The sequence below is a fragment of the Petaurus breviceps genome, unplaced genomic scaffold (genome assembly GCF_028583685.1).
Source record: "Petaurus breviceps papuanus isolate PSGF00001 unplaced genomic scaffold, PetGlider_PUasm1.0 90792, whole genome shotgun sequence".
Lineage (NCBI taxonomy): Eukaryota > Metazoa > Chordata > Mammalia > Diprotodontia > Petauridae > Petaurus > Petaurus breviceps.
The window spans coordinates 3,272,421-3,282,231 of NW_027187347.1; the positions used below are offsets into that span (position 1 = coordinate 3,272,421).

Sequence of the window (9,811 nt, forward strand, 5' to 3'; positions counted from 1 at the left end):
ATAGAAGGAAAGTAATAGGTTGAATTTGTTCCATACTTTGAAAAGCAGATTCTTATGATGCAGATTCATGGTTTCATACACAAACTTCTTTGTATGTATTTGTTGTTGATGTTTGTCCAGTTCCTAATACAAAATCAAAATTAAAATCTTAAAAAAAAATAGGACATTAAGAACTACTAGAAAAAAAAAGAAAACAAGTAGATAGGCTTAGAATTGAATAGGAGGAAGAAAAGCCCTACGCCACTCCCTTTTTTTTTTTTCCTGTGAGGCTGTGATCAGCTCGCCTAGCAATGCTTCTGCCTTAGTTTTATTTCTTATCCTACTTCATTTCATGGAATTCTTCATCTTTCTAGGCTCCTTATTCTCCTGCAGAATCCGGACTTTATTTACCTTTTGGATTTTCTGAAACTAGTCTGAAAGGACGCACAGTTTCTATTTCTTTAGAAAAGTTGAGGAGGAAAGTAATTTAAAACCAGCTGTCACTGAATCAGAGGGTAAAGTCTCCTGAGTCTTTCTCCTTAGGTTGAACACCTGGTAGTTTCATTTTTTGCAAGACTTTAAGTCATTTCACTGCCTCCCACTCAAGGTAAGGAATCTTTCTCTAAATTTCTATTATAATGAAGACTTAAAATTTGGGCATTGGAGCTAAGAAGAACTGATTTAATTTGTTTTGGATATATGGCATGCTTTTATTGTCATAGGAAGAGCTGGCAAACACTGTATGTAAGTTAAATATAATTAAAATTGGAGAAATTCTGAAACAGCTATTCTTTCAATCCACAATAACAGGTTTTTTTTCCCCTTTTGCTAATAACTTTTAGAGCTTGCAAAGGGAAAAAATATATTGTGAAAGTTTACATTCAAGGTGACAAGTATTTTGTATTGACAGATGTATTGTGTTTAATCTTTGGTGCATACTGACTCTACAGGCAAAAAATTTAGTATCCTTGGGTTCTGGGCAACTATCTGAGATCATTTGCAAAGTTCTGACTTGGATTAGTAGAAGGAGCTTAGAGCTTCACATTACTATGAAATCATAAGGTCAGACTTTGTCCTTATTTATATCATGTACTAAGTGGATCTGATACAGCTGATTAAGAATCTTGTGTTTAGTTTCAGTGAAAGTCAATTCCCTTGCTGTTTCCAAGGCCATCTCCAAAGGGATCAGTTTTGGTCTCCACAGTACAAAATTAATGCCTTGTAGGGAAGAGATAGAAAAACCTCTCACTATTAAATTGTAAATTCCTTGAGGGTAGGAATCAGATCTGGACCCAAATGCTACAAAGGAAAATAAATGTGCATAAAAAGGCCATAAAGTGAGTCTACAAAGTATATATAATTCTCACTATTCAATGCTATTATTTTCCTTTCTCCCTTCTTCCTGTCTCCTAATTTTTTTCTTAAAATCACAGATTTAAAGCTGAAAGTTATTAAAGATCATCTACTCCAACTTCCTCACTTTACAAATGGGGAAACTGAGACCCAGAGAGGTTTAAGTGATGTGCCCAGGATCATAGAGATAGTATCAGTTTCAGGATTTGAATCCACATCCTTTGACAGTAAATCCAGTACTTTTTCCTTGTGATATTCCACCATATTTGTTGCAGCTGCTCTGGTATATGCTTTACGTATCCTAAATACCTGTTTCCTTTCCCATTTTGTCACCAGAGTAACATCAACAACATAATAACTTTGCACAGTTCTGCCTCACTTAAATCCAAGTCATTTGCAGATCAAGACGTCATGCTCCTGATGTCATTGTGCCTCTTCCAGAATTAAGGACAAACAACAACAATCCTATTTCCATACCATAATTGTTCAGACATTCCACAGGCAATGGGCACCATCTTAGTTTTTAGTTCTTTACTATTCTGAAAAGAGCTGCTGTAGATATTTCTGTACATGGATGGTTTTTTCTCTTTCTTTGATGTCTTTATTTTTGTTCTTCAGAGTTCTTTGTCAGTCATATTTTGAAACTTCTTCATATCCACCACGTACTTCTCTGTTGCCCTCTGTGTGACCTTACCTTTAGTTTTTTAGAAGCAATGGCCCCAGATAGCAAAATGAACAAAATGTTAGGCTTCCAACCTCATCATTCAACTGAAATTGCCCTCTCCGAAGTTGCCAATGATTATTCGGCTACCAAATGTAATGGCCTTTTCTCAGTCTTCACTCTTCTTGACTTCTCCGCAGCCTTTGATATCATAGATCTGCCTCTTCTCCCTGATAGTTTTTTTCTAGTTGTCCTCAACACTGTTGTATGGCTGGTTGTCCTCTTCTATGTGTGATCATGCTTTCTCTGTTTCCTTTGCTGAATCGTCATCCAGGTAGGAGTGTCCCCCCAAGTTTCCTGACCTGTCCTGACCCCTCTTTTTTTCTCCCTCTCTACCATTTCATTTGGTGATCTCATCAGATTTGAATGGGTACAGTTAGCAAGTGTTTGTTAAGTACAACGTGCCAGGCTCTATGCTAAGTTCTAAGGATACAAAGAGACAAAAAATACAGTCCCTGCCCTCAAGGAGTAAACATTCTAATGGAGGAAACAGCTCCCATGGATTCAACTATTTTCCCTATGCTGATAATTCTAAGATCTACTTAACTTCTAGACTTGCATATCCAACTGGTTATTAGACATTCTGCACTGGATGGCCCATAGTCCAAGGGTTCTTAAACTTTTTCCACTTGCAACCCCTTTTCACCTGAGAAATTTTTATGCAACCCTGGGTATATAAAAAAAGGCATATAAAATAGGTATGAAAATCAAACATTTGCTGATAATAAATCATTAAGAAATTTATTTTAAAACATTTTAATAGTAATATTATTTTGCCATTTATTAAAGAAGAAAGCAAATTTGCATACTAAGGAGATGGGTGTGCTTGTTTATTTTTACATAAAGAATTATGGCTGAATATTTTATGCTACAGGATGTAGAACATCTTCAGCATTTTTCAGAGCTGATCGATATTTTGATTTTATAATTGTCAGTGCTGAGAATGCTGCTTCACAAAAATATAGAGTACAAAATGGCAGAAGTATGTTTAGGACCATTTCAGAAATTCTTGGAAATTCTGTCCTAATCCCAAGCAAAAATTCATTTAATGATTTTGCATGTACAGTAAAAACACTGCCATTCATAACATACAATAGTCTTGATGTGAACTGGGGTGTTTCTGGCAGCAGGTGTTGCATAGTGTGACAGCATGTGCTGTGCAAAGTGTATATGTTGCGTGTTTAGAACCAAGGCTTCAGTGAAGTTGCATGACACTACACAGGCAAGTGCTACCAGAAACACTTAGGATTCATTACGTGTTTGATTTTGAATTAATTTTTATTGTTGTAGGGTCAGAAACTTTTTGTGGCCCCACATTTAGTTATGTGAGCCCATTTGGGGTCACAACCCACAGTTTAAGAAGCATTGCCATAGACACATTAAACTTGGCATGTCCAAAACTGAACTCATTATCTCCCCTCCCCAACCCCCCAATCTCCCTCCTCTTCCTTTCTTTTCTATCCTGGTGGAGAGTACCACCATTATCCCAGCAATCCAGTGTTGCAACTTAACTGTCATCCTCAACTCTTCATTCTCTCTCACTGTCCTGCTCCCATCCAATCTGTTACCAAGATTTGTCAATGTTACCTTCCTAACATATCTACCATACATCCTCTTCTCTCCTCTGACATGGCAACCACCCTGGTACATGCCTGAACTATCATAATAGCCTGCTGGCTGGTCTCTCTGGCATAATTCTGTTTTTTACCCAGTCGATCCCTATAATGGTAATGGAAATTTGAAGATCTTCTCTTCCCCTTAATAAGCCTAAGGGAATGTGAAGACCTTCCCTGTTTTGAAAATAAACTCTGTCCCCTAATGGGCTGAATGTAATCACATGGAGCCTGTGGTGGGAGGAGTTTGCTGAAGGGTGGAGCAGAGCCCATAGGAACCTTGGAGTCAAAACAACTAGATGGTGGGAGGAGAGAGGACTGCAGGCAAGCAGACAGTTAGGCTTGTGCGTAAATGTTGGTTTATGGGAAGGCTAAAGGATGCTGAGACTCTCTGTGCTGTTGTGGCTTATTAACTTCTTTGCTACTATGAAGGAATCAGCTTACTGGTTTTGGGATTTAGTTTTCTGATATCTGAATAAATGGTTTGCTTCTGTCTTCTATATGGAGAATCTGTTGAATTTTGTGATTGAGCTCTATGCAGGTATATTTATAGTGCTCGTGGGTGCTGTAGATATTGCACTGGCACTACAATCCTTCACTCATCTGTCAAACTGATCTTCCCAAGTGCAGGTCTGAATATGTCATCAAACTATTCAATTCTAGTGGCTGCCTATAACCTCCAGGAACAAATATAAAAACCTCTGTTTGGTATTCAAAACCTTTAGCAACATGGTCTCCTCTTACCTTTCCTGGTTTCTTCTACTTATTCTCTATTCATATTCTGCAATATAGTGGCAGCAAACTCTTGTTCTTCAAAGATATTCCATCTCCCAGCTTTGCATTTTCACAAGTCATTCCTCATGCCTAGAATAATCTCCATCCTCATCTCTACCTCCTGATTTCCTGACTTCCTTCAAATCTCAGCTAAAGTCTCACTTTCTGCAAAGATACCTTTCTCAGCCTCCCCCTCTTAATTTTATTTATTTTAAAAATTTCCCCTTTAATTTTAGTGCCTTTCCTGTGTAGATCATCTCCAACTTACCTTTTATATATCTTGTTTATATATAGTGGTTTGCTGTTGTCACCCTCCATTGGATTGTGAGCTCCCCCAGGTCAGAGACTGTCTTTTGCCTCACTTTGTAAACTCAAGTGCTTAGTGCAGTGCCTAGTTGCTTAATAAATGCTTGCTGACTGACTAAGGACAGGACTTAGATCAATTTAAAGAATTTTTTTTTTCATGGATTATCATGTTCAACAAAATTTCCACACTGAGTGACTGATCTACTTGTAATATGCCCCTTCATAAATATCTGAGCTGGTAATCAGAAAAGCCAGTCTGTTACTGGAGCCATACTTGAAGTCTTTGAAGTATGGTAGAAACCACCAAAACTTGTATTCCATCTGCATAGCCTTTGAGAATTCAGGATCACCTTCATGTTTCTTGTGAGTCACTGGAAGAAGACTTTGTGTAGGTGGTACTAGTAGGAAGTCCTTGAGATTTTTAAGGATCAAGAGATCCTTAATCAAGAGATTGTGGAGTAGTCAATTGAATCATTCCCTTAACCCAAAGATAAGACTCCATTATTCATTCTCAATGAGGGGTTAATGGGTCAATGAGCACTCATCCCAACTCAATGATATGTTATATTCTCATCAAGGATCTTAGGATAACAGTATAGAAGAGATCTCATCTAGTTCATTTTATTGATGAGGAAATTGAGACCAGAGAATTTAAGTGACTTGCCCAAGGTCACACTGGAAGCAAATAGCCAAAGTGGGATTTGAGACCCAATTCTCTAATTGCAAAAACCTCATCCTTTAACTCTGTTAAGTTGACCATACCCTTCTTGCCACACATTCTACATATCCAAACTGATAACTTTGTTCTTCTGTAATTGTGGGATTTGATACACCAAGTTCTCTATGGTTTACTGTAATTATCCTTCTTTGATTGGCTTGCTTAAACTATTGCAATGTCTTGCTGTCTTCTTCTTTGTCATCTCCAGTAGCCATGTTGACTTCTTCTCAGTACAGACCCATTCATAGATTGGGCTAATTTCATTCTCAAAGGCTTATTATGAAGTTCATTTATGAAAAAAAAAATCCTAAAGGCAGTAGTCAGGTGAATGTAGAAGAGTTTGAATGGGTACAGTGGGTCATTTAACAAACATTGATTAAGTACTATATGCCAGACACTATGCTAAGTTCTAGGGATACAGAGAGACAAAAACAAAAAACAACAGTCTATGCCCTCAAGGAGTTCACATTCTAATGGAGGAAAGACATTGGATGGTACTTTTTGGAGTGGAGGTGGAGGAGAAAGGTCTATCAAAAAAGCTAAGATTTGAATTGAGTCTTGAAGGAGGCCAGGAAAACTAGGTGAAGAAGAGCTTTGTGAAGCATAGGGGACAGCCCATAGAAAGGCAGAGTCAAGAAATCAAGTGTGCCCTTTGAGGAACAAGCAGGCCTCTGTAGTTGGATCATAGAGTATACAGAGGGGAGTAAAGTGTGATATAGGCAGAGGAAAGGTTGTGAAGGCCTTTAAATGTCAAACTGAACATTTTATATTTTATCCTGGAGTGACAAGGTGCTAGTGGAATTTAATGATTAAGGGTTGACATGGTCAGATATGTTTTTTAGGAACTTCACTTTGGTGGTTGAATAGAGGACAGATTGGCCTGGGGAGAGACTTGAGGTAGGGAAACAATCTTCCAATAATGATTGAAATAGTACAGTCAAGAGGTGATAAGAACCTGTACTAGGGTATTAGCTGTGTGAGGAGAGAGCAGTGGATATATTAAAAAGATATCATGAAGGTAAAAAATGACAGGACTTGGCAATAGATTGGATATGCTGGGGGAGTGAGAGTTAAGAGTCAAGGATAACTAGGTTCCAAGCCTAGGTGACTGGAAACATGGTGGTACCCTCAATAGTAATGGGAAAGATGATAGTTCCAAAGTTCTCATGATGAAAAATACTAATAACTTCCAGAGAGAGACACAGTTGATGAACTCTGAATGCAAATTGAAGCGTCTTTTTTTCCTTTTTTGTTTTTGGGCAATATGGTTAATGTGGAAGTATGTTTTGCATGACTTCATATGTATAATGGGCATCACATTTCTTTCTCATTGTGTGGGGGAGGAGTATAGGATGGGAGAGAATTTGGAACTGAAAATAAACATTTTAAAAAATAGTAATGGGAAAGTTAGGGAGAGTGGAGGACTTGTGAGGAAGGAAAATGAATTATATTTCAGACATGTTGAATTTAAGATGCCTATAGCATACATTGGAAGCTTTGCATGGAAATAAAAGTAGATATGTGGTACAGAGGAAAGGACAAGAAGAATCCCATCTCCAATATTTTCATCTTGTATAATACTGAGTAAGTCTCTGAGCTTCTTTATATCTCACTTATGCCATCTGTAAAATGGGAGAATTAGACTAAATGATCTCAAAGATTCCTTTTAATTCTAGGTTTATGAGCTCATGATCCTCAGGGAATATCAAACATTTTAAGTACTTCCTGCTAGGACAAACCAACACCACTAACTAGCTCCTACTGCTTCCTTCCAGTCCAACTTTAAAGTTAGTGTTAATCAACAAGCATTTATTAAGCATCTATTATATGCCAGGCACATTGCTAGCTAGGCTATGGGGATACAAATACAAAGAATGAAACAATCCCTATTTGCAAGTAGCTTATGTTCTGATGGGGTAGACAAGTATTTATATGAGTTTGTAGAGAATAAATGTAAGAGAATGAATTCAAGTTAGTTAAATACAAAGTATTTGGAGGTATCAGAAATGGCTTCATGTAGAAGGTGGTGCTAGAACTGCATCTCGAATGAAGAGAGGTGGAGATGAAGAGGGAGAGCATTCTGGGAATGATGAACAAGCAGTGAAAAAGCATAGAAATGGGAGATGGGAGATGGAGTATGGTAGATGAAGAACAAACAGAAGGCCTATTGAGCTTTTAATATCCTGCCCAGTCTAGCCCCACCCTTACCTTTGCAGTGAGAGAAATGGTTATTAAATAACTAATTTGGGGGAAGATCCAGGGATTTTTTTTTCCTTCCTCTTTCCTCATTTTCTACTAGGTCAAATCAGCATCAGAAGGACATTACTGATAGTGAGGTTGGATTAATTTTCTCCTTAATCTTGTTTAGATCCCACTAGAGTGAGAGAGCCCATTGTGTTCTACTCAAGCTTGGGTAGGGGGTAAATCTTTTGTCTTGATTGCCTGGGGCTGGTCTTCATTAATTGTTAACCAATCAGAGTCCATTGTTACCTGTCAGGAACACCCACTCTTCAAAGGGCCTTTAAGAGTCAAGAAGCCAAGCCATGATCAGTCTTTGACTCAGGAGAGAAGATCAAATGACCATCCTTTTATTAATTACATGCTAGTTATAATTAATAAGATGATCAATTACCCAGAAATTATATCTCTGGAATCTTTTATACATTACAGTAGCCATATTGTGCATTCCTTTCCCTGCCACATCCTGTAATCCAGTCTCTCTGGGGAAAGTAGCATTTTAACCGAGAAGCAGTAGAGAGCCCCTGTAGTTTAATGAGATGGGGAGTACCATGGTCTTACGGAATATCACTTTGGTAACTGTGGAGAAAATAAACTGGAGTAGAAAGAAACTTGAGTCAGGGAGCTCAATTAGGAGGCTATTGGAATAATTTAAACTAGAGGTGATGAGGGCCTGAGCTAAGGAGGTAGCTTAACTGCTTCAATGGAGAGAAGGGGTTAGATAGGAGAGAAGTTCTAGATGTAGAAAAAAGGTTTGGTCTCTAATCTTTGGATTAATTTAATTTTCAGTCTTCTGACTCAGTATCTTGCCCTATCTTTTGTTCTATCTTTGAAAAAAAAAAAGGGTTATCAAAGCTGAGAAACAGTTTGCAGTAATGAAGCTTCAAAAGCTCTGCCTGAAGGACATCAGGAAATATTACCTTTTCTTTCCTTTCTTGCTTGGAGTACAACAAACAACAGAACACTTAACTGATTGATGCCAGTTGGAACAAAAGGTTGCTAGCCCAGGGCTCTGTCTTTTTAGACTGGCCTGCTTCAGTAGTTAACATTGGAGCAGAGTACAATTAAAAGATGAGTGGAATTTCACAAGGGAGAAGGAGAGTCTGTTTTATCTTCATGTGGGGACTGGGAAGGAGGAGATTTAGTACTAATTTTTCCCTTCTAATCATTAAAAAGCAAGTTCAGGAATATCACATCACAGAGAATGCTGAATATAGGGTTAGTAAAGGCAAAAAGGTGGATTTAGGAGGCCTGTGTGTAACTAATGTAGAAGTGGTTTCTATCCTATAACTCGAATGCCTCAGGGTCTTGTGATCCTACTGGTGTGGGGGAACTCCCTCCTTGGAGGCAGGCTGCTAATCTAACTTTAACTGAACCTCTTAGAGGTTAAATGATTTACCCGTGGTCAGTAACAGAAGCAGGGGGATTTCTAATTCAGTGCAAATACGTAAATCCATTTTAAATGATTTCCATACAGTGAGGATGTAATTTTCCACAATTTCAAAGCTATAGAAACAGCTGTTCCTTCAAAGAGAGTGCAATTAGATTATAAATCAGTATCTCTTCTAGTTTCTGTTGGGTTTACTTAAAACGAGGTCATGTGGCCACGTTTGAGCCAAGAAGCAGCAAGATACAGTGGAAACAGACTTTGAGCCAGAATTCCCACTAGGTCTCTCTGACTCCAAAACTTGCTAGCTATGTGATGCTGGGCAAATCACTTCATCTCTGTGAGCCTCAGTTTCCACATCTCATTAGATTCAATAGATGCAATGTTTCTCTCATCTCTAAATCTATGACCACCAAATATTAGGATGAAAAGGAGAGGGATAGGGTAGGAAAAAGAAATCACAGTTTGGGCCACTGCCTTGGAAGAGTGAGAGTAGGCGTGGTCTGGTATGATCAATGACCAGATAGAAAGAACAGTTGTGGTTGTTCAGTTGTGTCTGATTCTGTGACCCCAGGAACTGTCTTATGCCAGTACTGGCTATGGGGTTTTCCTAGCAAAAATATTGGAGTGGTTTGCCATTTCCTTCTCCAGTGGGTTAAGGCAAACAGAGTTTAAGTGATTGTCCAGGATCACTCAGTTGGTGTCTGAGGTCATATTTGAAC

General features: G+C 38.3%; 1 protein-coding gene across 3 annotated transcripts in view; it reads left to right on the top strand.

The window, feature by feature from the left end:
• Positions 1-243: 243 nt before the first annotated feature.
• Positions 244-9,811, top strand: part of HHLA2 (HHLA2 member of B7 family) — a 93,565-nt gene continuing 83,997 nt past the window's right edge. For all 3 annotated transcript variants that reach the window (XM_069069809.1, XM_069069810.1, XM_069069808.1), the window contains exon 1: positions 244-586. The gene's annotated coding sequence lies outside the window, so the exon portion shown is untranslated. The remainder of the gene's footprint in view (positions 587-9,811) is intronic.